At 42.0% G+C, this 13,600-nt stretch overlaps 1 long non-coding RNA gene across 1 annotated transcript; it reads right to left on the bottom strand.

The window, feature by feature from the left end:
* Positions 1-742: 742 nt before the first annotated feature.
* On the bottom strand, positions 743-7,746 carry LOC149454409 (uncharacterized). The gene is made up of 2 exons (XR_016314217.1): positions 3,163-7,746; positions 743-2,768 (listed from the first exon to the last, which is right to left on the bottom strand). It is a non-coding gene; the product is annotated as an uncharacterized LOC149454409 (long non-coding RNA).
* Positions 7,747-13,600: the final 5,854 nt, after the last annotated feature.

Below are 13,600 nucleotides of genomic sequence, written 5' to 3'. Positions count from 1 at the left end.
ATCACTTATAAAAAAAAAATGTTTTTCTTTTTTTTTTTAGAAATATACACAAACGTTTTGCCTTTCATTTCTATTTTAAATGGAATGATCAGTGGCATGCTGTTTCCTCTCCTCCAGCTCTTATGCAGCTGAGAACAGATGGAATGTGATCACTTATAAAAAAAAGGAAAAAAAAAAAAAAAAAGGTATTTAAAATGTTTTTTTTCCTTTTTAGAAAAATACACAAATGTTTTGCCTTTCATTTCTATTTTAAATGGAATGATCAGTGGGATGCTGTTTCCTCTCCTCTGGCTCTTATGCAGCTGAGAACAGATGGAATGTGATCACTTAAAAAAAAGGAAAAAAAAAAAGAAAAAAGGTATTTGTTTTTTTTTTTTTATAATTATACACAAACGTTTTGCCTTTCATTCTTTCATGTGTATTTTAAATGGAATGATCAGTGTGCTGCTGTTTCCTCTCCTCCGGCTCTTATGCAGATGAGAACAGATGTAATGTGATCACTTATAAAAAAAGGGAAAAAAAAGAAAAAAAAAAGAAAAGGTATTTATGTTTTGTTTTTTTTTTTTTATAATTATACACAAACGTTTTTCCTTTCATTTCTATTTTAAACGGAATGGATTTGTTTTACAAGGTGAGGGTTTACATACACTTTACAGATGCAATTTTATTGTGAAGAAGGAAAAATATCGAAAAAATAAACCACAGTAATTGCATGCAAATAAGAACAATCTACAAATAAATACTCAGTTTGAATGTTTATTTCTAATATCATTAGATTTTTAAAAGAAATTTACACTCCTCCGTTTGACATTATTTTGCTTCTACCGCAACGTTACAAGTGATAACGATAATAATAAAAAAAAAACAAAAAACAAAAAAAACAAAAAACAAAAAAAAAACAAAACAGTTCCACATAACGGATTCAAAAGTACCCACAGTGACCTTTTTTTTAAAGGGAGCGTAGAAAATTGACAAACACACAGTGGGAATAAAACAGTAGTTTGCACACACAAGCAGAAATCCTGGGAAGGGGGGGGGGGGGTGAGGGGGGGTGGGGGTGATTTGGGCACCAAAGGCAATTTTGAGTAACTGGAAGACCATGACTAGTAATTAGTGAGTTTAGGCACAGAAAGGTAAATTACTATGACGACTTCGAGCATTGCTACGTTGGGAGGGAAGCAGTGGTCTCTAGGTCTATGCATAAAACTTACAACACAATTTTTTTTTTTGAACACGATTATTATGGATTACCACTCCGTCAAAGACGGACAGCCAGGGAGGTCTGTAATAGCAATTTTTTTTTTTCTATTTAGGGACAATTTTTTTTTTCAAATTTTATTCCGTGTACATTTTGGATAAATAATTTGCTAAATCCCATGTCACCATTTTTTTTTCTTTTTTTACCATATATAAAGGAATCGTTTTCACGCCTATGAAAAAGGAATATAAAAGACAAGGTTTTGGGTAATAAGGGATCTTAGAACAAATGGGGACATACAAAAATGTGTTTCAGAACACCAAATTTAAATATTTTGTTTCTACGTTACAAGAGTCCCCTAACACAGTCATTCCTGCAACGACAAAACGGATATTCTGCTAGTAAAGGAACTAGTACTGTACATGCACTTGTCTGTAATATACGTACACCGCAGGCTAAGGACCATGCAAGTTAACGCCTTAGTCGACCGTTGGGACAAGTACTCAAACAGAAAACATAGATCTTCTTTATAAATTCTGCATACATTTTTTTTTTTTTAATTCTGTAAAATGATTGTACAAAAAAAGTCACAAAAATAAAACAAAAATGGACAAAAGAACTGCAATAAAAACAAGAAATAAAAATAAAAACAGCATTTAAAAAACCTGGTATGTTGTGTCACACGTTAAAGTGTAAGTTCACCTTTTGCAGATCAACAAATGTGAAAAACTGCAAGTGCATCACACATGCTGATACAGTTCATATATATATATAGAGATATATATATATATACTTAGTTCTCAATATATCTTGTACATCCCTAGTTTTAGAGGACTTCTACTTAACATTTCCTTCTTTATTGTGCGGGTGGTGTATTGGTGTAAGGTTCATTTGTTTCCTATACAATGGGGTTCTGCACATACACAAATCACCGTCAACCAGCATTTGAAAAAGTAAATGGGGTCAGACAGATCTAGGAAAGTGAAGGGGTCATGAAAATGGGGAAATAAAAATGGCTGATAATGTAAAACAGAAAAAATGGAATGCAAAGTAAAACCACTACAAGGCCAAATGTTTGTGGACACCGGACCACCACATCTAGATGAGCTTTTTGAACATCCCATTCCAAAACTATGGGCATTTATACCTCCCCTTTGTGGACACCTGGCCATCACACCTAAATGAGCTTGTTGAACATCCCATTCAAGAACTAGGGGCATTTATACTGAGTTGGCTATCTCCCCTTTGTGGACACCTGGCCATCACATCTAAATGAGCTTGTTGGACATCCCATTCCAAAACTATGGGCATTTATACTGAGTTGGCCACCTCCCCTTGGTGGCAAGACATTTGTGGACACATGACCATCACACCTAGATGAGCTTTTTGAACATCCCATTCCAAAATGATGGGCATTTATACTGAGTTGGCCATTTTCCCTTGGTGGCAAGACATTTGTGGACACATGACCATCACACCTAGATAAGCTTTCTGAACATCCCATTCCAAAAGGATGGGCATTTATACTGAGTTGGCCCCCTCCCCTTGGTGGCAAGACATTTGTGGACACCTGACCAATACACCTAGATGAGCTTTTTGGGACATCCCATTCCACAGCTATGGGCATTTATACTGAGTTGGCCACCTCCCCTTTGTGGACACCTGGCCATCACACCTAGATAAGCTTGTTGGACATCCCATTCCAGAACTATGGGCATTTATACTGAGTTGGCCCCTTTCCCTAGGTGGCAAGACATTTGTGGCCACCTGACCATCACACCTAGATGAGCATGTTGAACATCCTATTCCAAAACCATGGTCATATATACTGATTTGGCCCCCTTCCTTTGGTGGCAAGACATTTGTGGACACCTGACCATCACACCTAGATGAGCTTATAGGGACATCCCATTCCAAAGCTATGGGCATTTATACTGAGTTGGCCACCTCCCCTTTGTGGACACCTGACCATCACACCTAGATGAGCATGTTGGACATCCCATTCCAAAACTATGGGCATTTACACTGAGTTGGCCCCCTCCTCTTGGTGGCAAGACATTTATGGACACCTGACCATCACACCTAGATGAGCTTGCTGGACATTCCATTCCAAAATTATGGGCATTTATACTATTTTGCCCCCCTCCCCTTGGCAGCAAGACATTTGTGGACACCTGATCATCACACCTATAGGAGCTTTTTGGTCATCCCATTCGAACAGCATGGGAATTTATACTGAGTTGACCCACTTCCCTTGGCGGCAAGACAGCCTTCTCTCTTGCAGTAAGACTTTCTACAATTTTTTGGAGTGTGTCTGCGGGAAAATGTGCCCATTCAGCCAAAAGAACATTTGTAAGGTCATGTACTGACATTGGATGAAAAGACCTAATAGAAAAAGAGGGGATCACCTGCACTCGACTGAAGATCAAACAACAACGTATGTTTTTTCAATTTGTTTTTTACAGTCACATAAATCAAATATTGCCAACATTTTAGGGCCTCACTGGTTCCTTCTAAGTCACCTTGACGTGACATTTTGAAGAATAAGCAAATGTTGTTCTTTGATCTTCAGTCAAATGCTAGTGACTCCTTCCTTTCCTTTTTGGTATAAAAAGACCTGACTGGCAACTGGCGTTCCACTAAATACCATAGGTATTCAGTAGGGTGGAGGTCATGGCTGTGTACAGCCTACTCAAGATCTCCCATACTAAACTCATCAAACCATGTCTTCATGGAGTTGGCTTGTGCATGTGAGAACAGAAACTATATGAGCTTGCTGGATATCCCATCCCAAAACTATAGGAACAGGAGTTGGCCTCCCCTTGGAAGGAATGGCAGCTTACACTCTGAGTTTTTTTGACAGCATTTTGAAGTGTGTGGGAAATTGTGCCCAAAGAACATTTATGAGGTCAGGTACTGATATTGGTTGAAAAGACCTAAAAGAAAAGGAAAGAGTGACCAAGGGTGATAGACAGTGCTAGTAATGACAGCAACAGATGGTACCACCACGCAATACCAAAAAACCCCCAAAAACAGCAAAAAATTGCAAATATCGCAAAAGCTTTGGGGTCTCACAGGTCCTTTTCTATTCAACTTAATGTGACATTTTGAAGAATAAACACACATTGTTCTTTAACCTTTAATCGAGTGCTCGTGATTCCATTTTCTTTGAGTGATTGCATGGCGCCATCCATTGCTGTTATTACTGGCACTGTCTATCTGTCCTAATCACTGCATGGGGTGAAGTCCAGAGTTGTATAATTCATGGATGAAAAAAACCCAACTTGCAACTCTCGTTCCAACCAAAAAATGTATTCAGTAGAGTTGAGGTCAGATCTCTGTGCAGGACACTCAAGTTCTTCCACACCAAACTCATCAAATGATGACTTTATGGACTGCAGAGAAGATATTTCGCTCCTCTCAAAGCAGTTACCCCCTCCTCCGCTGATTGATCAGTGCTGGCTTCAAGAGGTGTGCTGCTAGCTCCACAATCATAACCAACCAACCAAGAAAAAGAAGCCGCTCTCCATCATAAAAGCCTGATGTGAAGATTTATTGGTATTATCCGATACAGAGGCTGTTCCACCTCCTCCTCCGCCCGCTAACACATTTTACTCTGTTAGGAGCCTCATTGCAGAGTTTTTCTTTCTTCGATGGTCATGTCTTTATGTCGCTGGCTTCGTGGCCAAGGTTCAGCTATGTTAGAGCAGGGGGCTCCAAATTTTCTAAACCAAGGATCAGTTCACTGTCCTTTAGACTTCGGGGGGCAGACTGTAGCCAGTGGGAGTAGAAGATTCCCCAGAGTTAGTGGGAGTAAACAATAACTTGGTGGTCGGTGGGAGTAAAAAAAATTATGTAAAAATTACTTGGTCAGTAGAAGGAGGAATAGTGCCCCATTGGCGGTAATAATGGGACAAATAGTGTTCCAGCATTCATATCAGTGAAAGTCATAGTACCCTATTGTTGGCGTCAGTAGAGGGAATAGTGTCCCATCGTTGATGTGAGTGGAAATAATAGTGCCTCATTGTTGATGTTAGTGGGAGGAATAGTACCCCATTGTTGGTATCAATGGGAGGAATAGTGCCTCATTGTTGGTGTCAATGGGAGGAATAGTGCCCCATCACTGTGTGTCAGTGGAAGGAATAGTACCCCATGGTTGGTGTCAGTGGGAAGAGTAGTACAGCATTGTTGGGTGTCAATGAGAGGAATAGTGCCCGATTGTTGGTGTCAGTGGAAGGAATAGTGCCCATCATTGCGTGTCAGTGGAAAAAATAGTACCCCATTGTTGGTGTCAGTGGGAAGAGTAGTACCCCATTGTTGGTGTCAATGAGAGGAATAGTGCCCGATTGTTGGTGTCAGTGGTAGGAATAGTGCCCCATCCCTGTGTGTCAGTGGAAGGAATAGTACCCCATTGTTGGTGTCAGTGGGAAGAGTAGTACCCCATTGTTGGTGTCAATGATAGGAATAGTGCCCGATTGTTGGTGTCAGTGGGAGGAATAGTGCCCCATCACTGGGTGTCAGTGGAAGGAATAGTAGCCCATTGTTGGTATCAGTGGGAAGAATAGTGCCCCATTGTTGGGTGTCAATGAGAGGAATAGTGCCCGATTGTTGGTGTCAATGGGAGGAATAGTCCCCCATCGTTAAGTGTCAGTGGAAGGAATAGTAGCACATTGTTGGTGTCAGTGGGAAGAGCAGTACCCCATTGTTGGTGTCAATGAGAGAAATAGTGTACCAATGTTGGTGTCAGTGGGAGGAATAGTCCCCCATCGTTGGGTGTCAGTGGAAGGAATAGTACCCCATTGTTGGTGTCAGTGGGAAGAGTAGTACCCCACTGTTGGTGTCAATGAGAGGAATAGTGTCCCATTGTTGGTGTCACCGGGAGGAACAAGTGCACCATTGCTGGTGTCAGTGAGAGGATCAGTGCCCCATTTTAGGTGTCAGTAGGTCAAATAGTGCCTCGTATTAATGGAATAGTGACTTCAAGGATCAGATAAAAGGCAAGAAAAGGGCCACAGCTTGGGGGCCACCCCTAAACCTCTGCTCCATGATTGGAGGTGCACAAATTCATGTATACTGTAGAATTAACAGAAGACTTCACTGAAAACCTGAAGTCAATTATTCAGAGATCTGTCCACATACGTGGTGCGATAGTGAGGTGTTCACAAACCTTTGGCCATATAGTGCATAAGAGAAGTCAGAATATTCTATGAAGGTGAGCTTTAAAGAGAACAGGTCATGAAAGAAATACCCGAGATTCCACTAAGAACGCAGCTTGCGTGGCTGCCATGCTTTGGATCCACTGCTTACGGGAAACGCCAATCAAGCCAAGTATTGCCAATGGTGCTGTCCAATCTAACCTGCACACTTGGTGTGGGGCAATGATCAGTGGATGGATCAGCATGACAACCAGGCAGCTAGCATTTTCAGAAGGGAGTCTGGAATGACATCCCAGGTACCTCTCTCTCCAAAAACGTTACTCAAAACTGGCTGAAACACATCATGACTTGAGGGCTGCGGTCTTGCACGGAAATTTGGCGCCAGTGTTACATACAAATATCCCACCAGTAGTGTTTAAAAATGGTTTTCCCCTTCTTTAACACAGATATATTCTACATTATTTGGAGTACAAGTATCTATAAATACTTTATACATCTTCACAGTTACAAACGTTTCCTCTTTTTCCCCTCCCCCCCATCTTGCCGTCTTCGAAACGCAACATCTCTGCATCACGCACACGAGATCGCAGTTTTCTGTACAACGTTGGGTGGAAACGTTTCTTAAAGTGCTAACCGCATGATCCTTTTAACATGTGAGCACTGGTCTCATTGAGCACATTCGCTTCTAGTATTTTATTGCTCTAAAAACATGAAGTCAACAAAATATCTGAACTCTCTTCATCAGGGCAAAAAAAAAAAAAAAAAATAGAAAAAAAAATAAAATAAATAAATTAGGCATAGTTATTGGTAAAGCACTTTGCTACAAGTTTCTTCTAATTCAAGTACTTCTTCAAAAAAGAGATAACATCTCCGTCATAAATATATTTTCATCGAACGATTTCTACATCTTTGGTGCGCGGTGGGCAACACACGGAAAATAATAAAATAAGAAGAAGAGGGGGTCTAATGCAGGCCATAGACGGGGAGAAAACTGGCCGGGTTTTTTTTTAAAAAACGAAAAATCGGTCGTTCAATCGACCGACGTTACCACCATTGGTAAAAAAAAAATCGGCTGATTTTCGTCCCGTCTACGGCCGGCAAATATAATAGCGGTGTCCCTGCAGAGAGCTATTATATTTGACATTTAAAAGTATAGTGGTTGTATCTATTTGTATCCATTTCAGATACAGATGTTTCTATTCGGATACAAATAGATACATTGTTGCAACCGCTATATTTTTAAATGTCAAATCTAATAGCGGTGTCACTGCAGAGAGCTCCGCTATTATATTTGACATTTAAAAGTATAGCAAAGTTGCAACATTGTATCTATTTGTATCCATTTCGGATACAGATGTTTCTATTCGGATACAAATAGATACAATGTTGCAACCGCTATACTTTTAAATGTCAAATATAATAGCGGAGCTCTCTGCAGGGACACCGCTATTAGATTTGACATTTAAAAATATAGCGGTTGCAACAATGTATCTATTTGTATCCATTTCAGATACAGACGTTTCTATTCGGATACAAATAGATACAATGTTGCAACCGCTATATTTTTAAATGTCAAATCTAATAGCGGTGTCCCTGCAGAGAGCTCCGCTATTATATTTGACATTTAAAAGTATAGCAAAGTTGCAACATTGTATCTATTTGTATCCATTTCAGATACAGATGTTTCTATTCGGATGCAAATAGATACAATGTTGCAACCGCTATACTTTTAAATGTCAAATATAATAGCGGAGCTCTCTGCAGGGACACCGCTATTAGATTTGACATGTATAAGTATTGCGGTTGCAAACATTGTATCTATTTGTATCCGAATAGAAACATCTGTATCCGAAATGGATACAAATAGATACAGATGTTCTTCTTTTTCTTTGGTCACGGCTCATGCGCATTTTTTTAATCGATCATTGCCGTGAAAATCGTCTGATGGGCAAAATCGGACGTTTTTTTTTCCAACATGACCGATTAAAAAAATGTGTCAAAATCAAGAAAACCGGCCGACCAATTCAGCCACTAACGATCCGAAAATCGGCCAATTATTCTTTGGACGCATTTTCGTCCGGTTTTCTCCCCGTCTATGGCCTGCATTACGTGGAGACTTTTTCTCCAAGAAGGTACAGCCATTTCTTGCAGCCGTCTCTCTCTATAAAGTGACGTTGCAATAAAAAAAATTGCAGTTGTGCAGACGCCCGATTGCAATTTCACCCGTTCAGGAACGAGGCAGCGAAATTTATCATGTGAGTAACCGGTCCAATCGCAGTCATTACCAGCTGAAACCAACATTGACCGTTCAGCAACGGGCTCAATTCACGAAGATGATTTCCTGATGTTATTTCCCTGACTGCACCTTACCCGAGGTTCACACCTACGCGTTCTGCAGAAACGCACAGCAGTCCATTTAGCATAATTTCCTATGGGACAGGTTCACATCTCCGCGTTTTCACCCGCTGCGTTTTTTTGGAAAGGGGCGGGGACTTTTTTGAATGCAAAAAGTTGCATTTTTGGTTCTATAGACTTCAATGGAATTCTGCAGAAAAAAAAACAGTTATAATCCTACACCCACAGTCTATTGATGCTGGCTGCTGGGGGATTTATTGTCGCTGGGGGTATCTGTTGTGGAGGAGAGGGTCTATTGTTGCTAAGGGGGGGTCTTATGTTGCTGGGATGTCTATTGTTCCTGGGAGGGGTCTACTGTTGAGTGAGGGATCTCTGGTTGCTGGCTGCTTGGAGATCTATTGTTGCTGGTGTGTGTGTATGTGTGTGTGTGGGTGTATATTTGTTGTCGTGGGTGTATTTTATTGCAGGGGGTCTATTGTTGCTGTGGAGATATACTGTCACTTGGGGTGTCTATTGGTTCTGTGGAGATCTACTGTCACTTTGGGTGCCTATTGTTACTGTGGAGATCTACTGTAACTTGGGGTGTCTATTGTTACTGTGGAGATCTACTGTCACTTGGGGTGTCTATTGTTACTGTGGAGATCTACTGTCACTTTGGGTGCCTATTGTTACTGTGGAGATCTACGGTCACTTGGGGTGTCTATTGTTGCTGTGGAGATGTCACTTGGGGTGTCTATTGTTGCTGTGGAGATCTATTGTCACTTGGGATGTCTATTGTTGCTGTGGAGATCTACTGTCCCTTGGGGTGTCTATTGTTACTGTGGAGATCTACTGTCACTTGGGGTGTCTATTGTTACTGTGGAGATCTACTGTCACTTGGGGTGTCTATTGTTGCTGGGGTGGACCTATTGTTGCTGAAATCTATTGTTGCTTGGGTAGATCTATTGCTGCTGTGAGCATATTTTGTTGCAGGGGTGCTTTTGCTTGGGAGATCCATTGTTGCTGGAGTAGATCTACTGTTTCCGTGAGCATATTTTGTTGCAGGGGTGCATTTATTGCTGGGGAGATCTATTTTTGCTGTGGAGATCTACTGTCACTTGGGGTGTCTATTGTTGCTGTGGTGATCTACTGTCACTTGGGGTGTCTATTGTTGCTGTGGAGATCTACGGTCACTTGGGGTGTCTATTGTTGCTGGGGTGAGCCTATTGTTGCTGAAATCTATTGTTGCTTGGGTAGATCTACTGTTGCCATGAACACATTTTGTTGCAGGGGTGCTTTTTGTTGGGGAGATCTATTTTTGCTGTGGGGGGGGGGGGGTATCTATTGTTGCTGGGTGGGCAATGTGTGCTGGTTGCAGGATCTATTTTACTGCTTTCCTTATCATTACCACATTCCGTACAAATTACTTAGCAAGCATCATCCTTAAGGATACTTGGTTCTGTTTTCTCTAAAAGGGATGGTACTAAATGGTGGCTAAGGGGTGGAACCAAGGCTTGGTGCTTGGAAGGGAGAAGTACCTGCAACCTAATTTTCTGAGACAAAGAAGTCCCATCCAGGGGCGGACTGACAACTCATGGGGCCCCCGGGCAATAGGGGATTATGGGGCCCCTGTGCCCTTGCCCAAACTCAAAAAAGCCTATGAAAAAGGTACCAGGGGCATCTCATGGGGCCCCCTACTGACCCCGGGCCCTCGAGCAGTGCCCGAGTTTCCAAATGGTCAATCCGCCCCTGGATCTATCTTCGATCTTTTTTGTTTTTAGCATGCTCTCTATAGAGTGGTTTTTAATGACTACTAGGGCTGTTGCTGTATAACATGGTCAGAGGTACTTCGCCATCCCTGATGATAAAATCAATGTAAAATCCAAATTACAAAGACGACCAAACTTCACTTAGAGTAAAACATTCGGGAGGACAAGATGCCGGCTCTTCAAATCTCAATTTCTACATTTTAGAAAGTGGCTGAATTTCTGGAGTTCAGCTTTACATATGAACGACTTTCAATAGAAATATGCTCTTTTATGTATTTTGGGCAAAAAAAATTATTTGTTTTCCATTTTTTGTATTTGATACTTTAAAAGGTCAACAAATTGCTTAGCGGTTACTGCTGTATGTACTGTCAGATGTACATGGAAGGCTGCTCTTCTTATTTAGAAGTCAAATGCATGTGCTGTTGCTGATGTACACGTTAAGGTGGTAGTGTTACATGTCATTGTAAGGCTGACTTTTTGCTGTAGACTCGGGCGGTTTTGCTAATATTTAAAGAATTCTAGGTATGTCAATTGTTACATAGTTCCATTGGCTCGGCTTGAACCAATGTAAGTATTTATGTAAAAGATAATAAGCGAGCGCTATCCGGAGATCTCAAAGCGGCTAGAACACCAAAAGGTAACCAAGAGAGAACCTTCCAATAAAGTACATAAATATATATATAAAACCATATATAAGGTGCAGCGCTATAATAGTAAATTAGCATATATAACATATAAAATATATATATACTAAAGTGCAAATGACAAATCACACTACGGTGAGGTTAAGTGAGATGAAAAAGTCCCAAAATAGGTCAAACGTGGGGATCCAAACGATCCTAGTAGGTGCGTGGGATAAGATTCTGTGTGGCACACGGTGAATCTGAGGAAAAAATTGCGCACTCACCAGAAGTGCGTCAAAAAAACGCATGTAAGGTTTATCCTGTGATATCAGATAGCAATCATCAGTTGCCAAGATAGGGATAGAATCCTACACCTTCCAATCGCATGCGCAGATCGCCGGGAAAATGGCCGCCGCGATAATCGCTGACGCCTTTTCCACAAGAAATTTGATATTTAAACAGATCTTTGGCGTCCCTGTATGTAAGCCCAGGACCCTTTGATAATGTGCACCGCACGAAACGCGTTAGGGGGGCTGCAGTATCTGGACGTCTGACCACTGCAGGTGGTCATCCTAAACATTATCTGGTCAGTGTTTTATTTGCATTTTATCTTCACTATTCATGTTGCACCTTTAAATAAACTCAGTTTATACGGTATCACACTATGCGGTGTCCCTTATTGGGCTCTCTTCCAAGAGAGTCCCCACTTGCAGAATCTACTTTAAAAGGGGACCCCGGATGGTGACACGCCTGAGACACGCATATGAAATTTGAAGTATATACCCAAGGTGCGATTGGAAGGTGTAGGATTCTATCCCTATCTTGGCAACTGATGATCGCTATCTGATATCACAGGATAAACCTTACATGCGTTTTTTTACGCACTTCTGGTGAGTGCGCAATTTTTTCCTCAGATTGACCGTGTGCCACACAGAATCTTATCCCACGCACCTACTAGGATCTATTGGACCCCCACGTTTGACCTATTTTGGGACTTTTTCATCTCGCTTAACCTCACCATAGTGTGATTTGACATTTGCACTTTAGTATATATATATTTTATATGTTATATATGCCAATTTACTATTATAGCGCTGCACCTTATATATGGTTTTATATATATATATGTTTATGTAAGTATTTATGTGCCATACCTGTGGGATCCCTCTAGAAGCCGGAAATCACTCTAGTAGACACCACTGCTCCAGTGATCTCTATTACTATCTAGGTGCCAAATGGCAGCCCTGCTGCTCGGCATGAGCCCCAATCAGGGTTGCATTGTCTCAATGAATTCAAAGCGTTCTCCGATTGGATGAGGTGGCGAGGTGACATCGATCTCTCCACTTCGCCCAATCAAAGAGCATGTTACATTAACTGAGAAAACACCAATGGCACCCAACCTGCTGTGTTCAACAGCAAGACATAAGGTCGGCATGGGACCTGGAAGCTAGTTGAGACCACTGGAGTAGCAATGTACTACAGGGATTTCCAGCTTCCCAGGGGATCCCACAGGACTGGATCAATGTAACTTTGTCAAAACTGCCATACGTTGAATTCATCTGCTAAAAAAAAAAAACTCATCCATCTTTGTGAATTGAGCCTTAATGCGTTTTCTGGCAACTGCTAATGCCATCTTGACCATAAGACCACGCCAAAACCCAGGACTGCAACCTTCAAACCCTTGATAGGCATCAAACTGCACAATGGGACCATGTGGTCTGTGGCTGCCCAGAAGGGGAAACATGAAACTTTTGGAGAGAAAACCCAGAATGATGCACACCAACAAAACCCGACACTAGCTGGGGTAAAAGCAGCCTCAGCTTAGCTCCGTCAAGGCCACATCTGATGCGTTTCTTCCCACCCACAAGGCTTAGTGAGGAAGGACGTCTATGTCTAAGCCCCGTGGGCAGGGCGAAACACTTTGGGAGGCCACTTCGGTCAAGGCCACATCTGATGCATTTCTTCCTACCCACAAGGCTTAGTCAGGAAGGACCTCTATGTCTAAGCCCCGTGGGCAGGGCAAAACACATTGGGAGGCCACTTCTGTCAAGGCCACACCTGATGCATTTCTTCCCACCCACAAGGCTTAGTCAGGAAGGACCTCTATGTCTAGGCCCCATGGGCAGGGCAAAACACATTGGGAGGCCACTTCTGTCAAGGCCACATCTGATGCGTTTCTTCCTATCCACAAGGCTTAGTCAGGAAGGACCTCTATGTCTAAGCCCCGTGGGCAGGGCGAAACACCTTGGGAGGCCACTTCTGTCAAGGCCACACCTGATGCATTTCTTCCCACCCACAAGGCTTAGTCAGGAAGGACTTCTATGTCTAAGCCCCGTGGGCAGGGCGAAACACATTGGGCGGCCACTTCGATCAAGGCCACATCTGATGCATTTCTTCCTACCCACAAGGCTTAGTCAGAAAGGACCTCTATGTCTAAGCCCCGTGGGCAGGGCGAAACACATTGGGCGGCCACTTCTGTCAAGGCCACATCTGATGCATTTCTTCTTACCCACAAGGCTT

Source organism: Staurois parvus, unplaced genomic scaffold (genome assembly GCF_062004578.1).
Source record: "Staurois parvus isolate SC_StPar_1 unplaced genomic scaffold, SC_StPar_1.0 ptg000431l, whole genome shotgun sequence".
Lineage (NCBI taxonomy): Eukaryota > Metazoa > Chordata > Amphibia > Anura > Ranidae > Staurois > Staurois parvus.
Note: the sequence above shows the minus strand (reverse complement) of the source record. Positions and strands in the feature narration are given on the sequence as shown.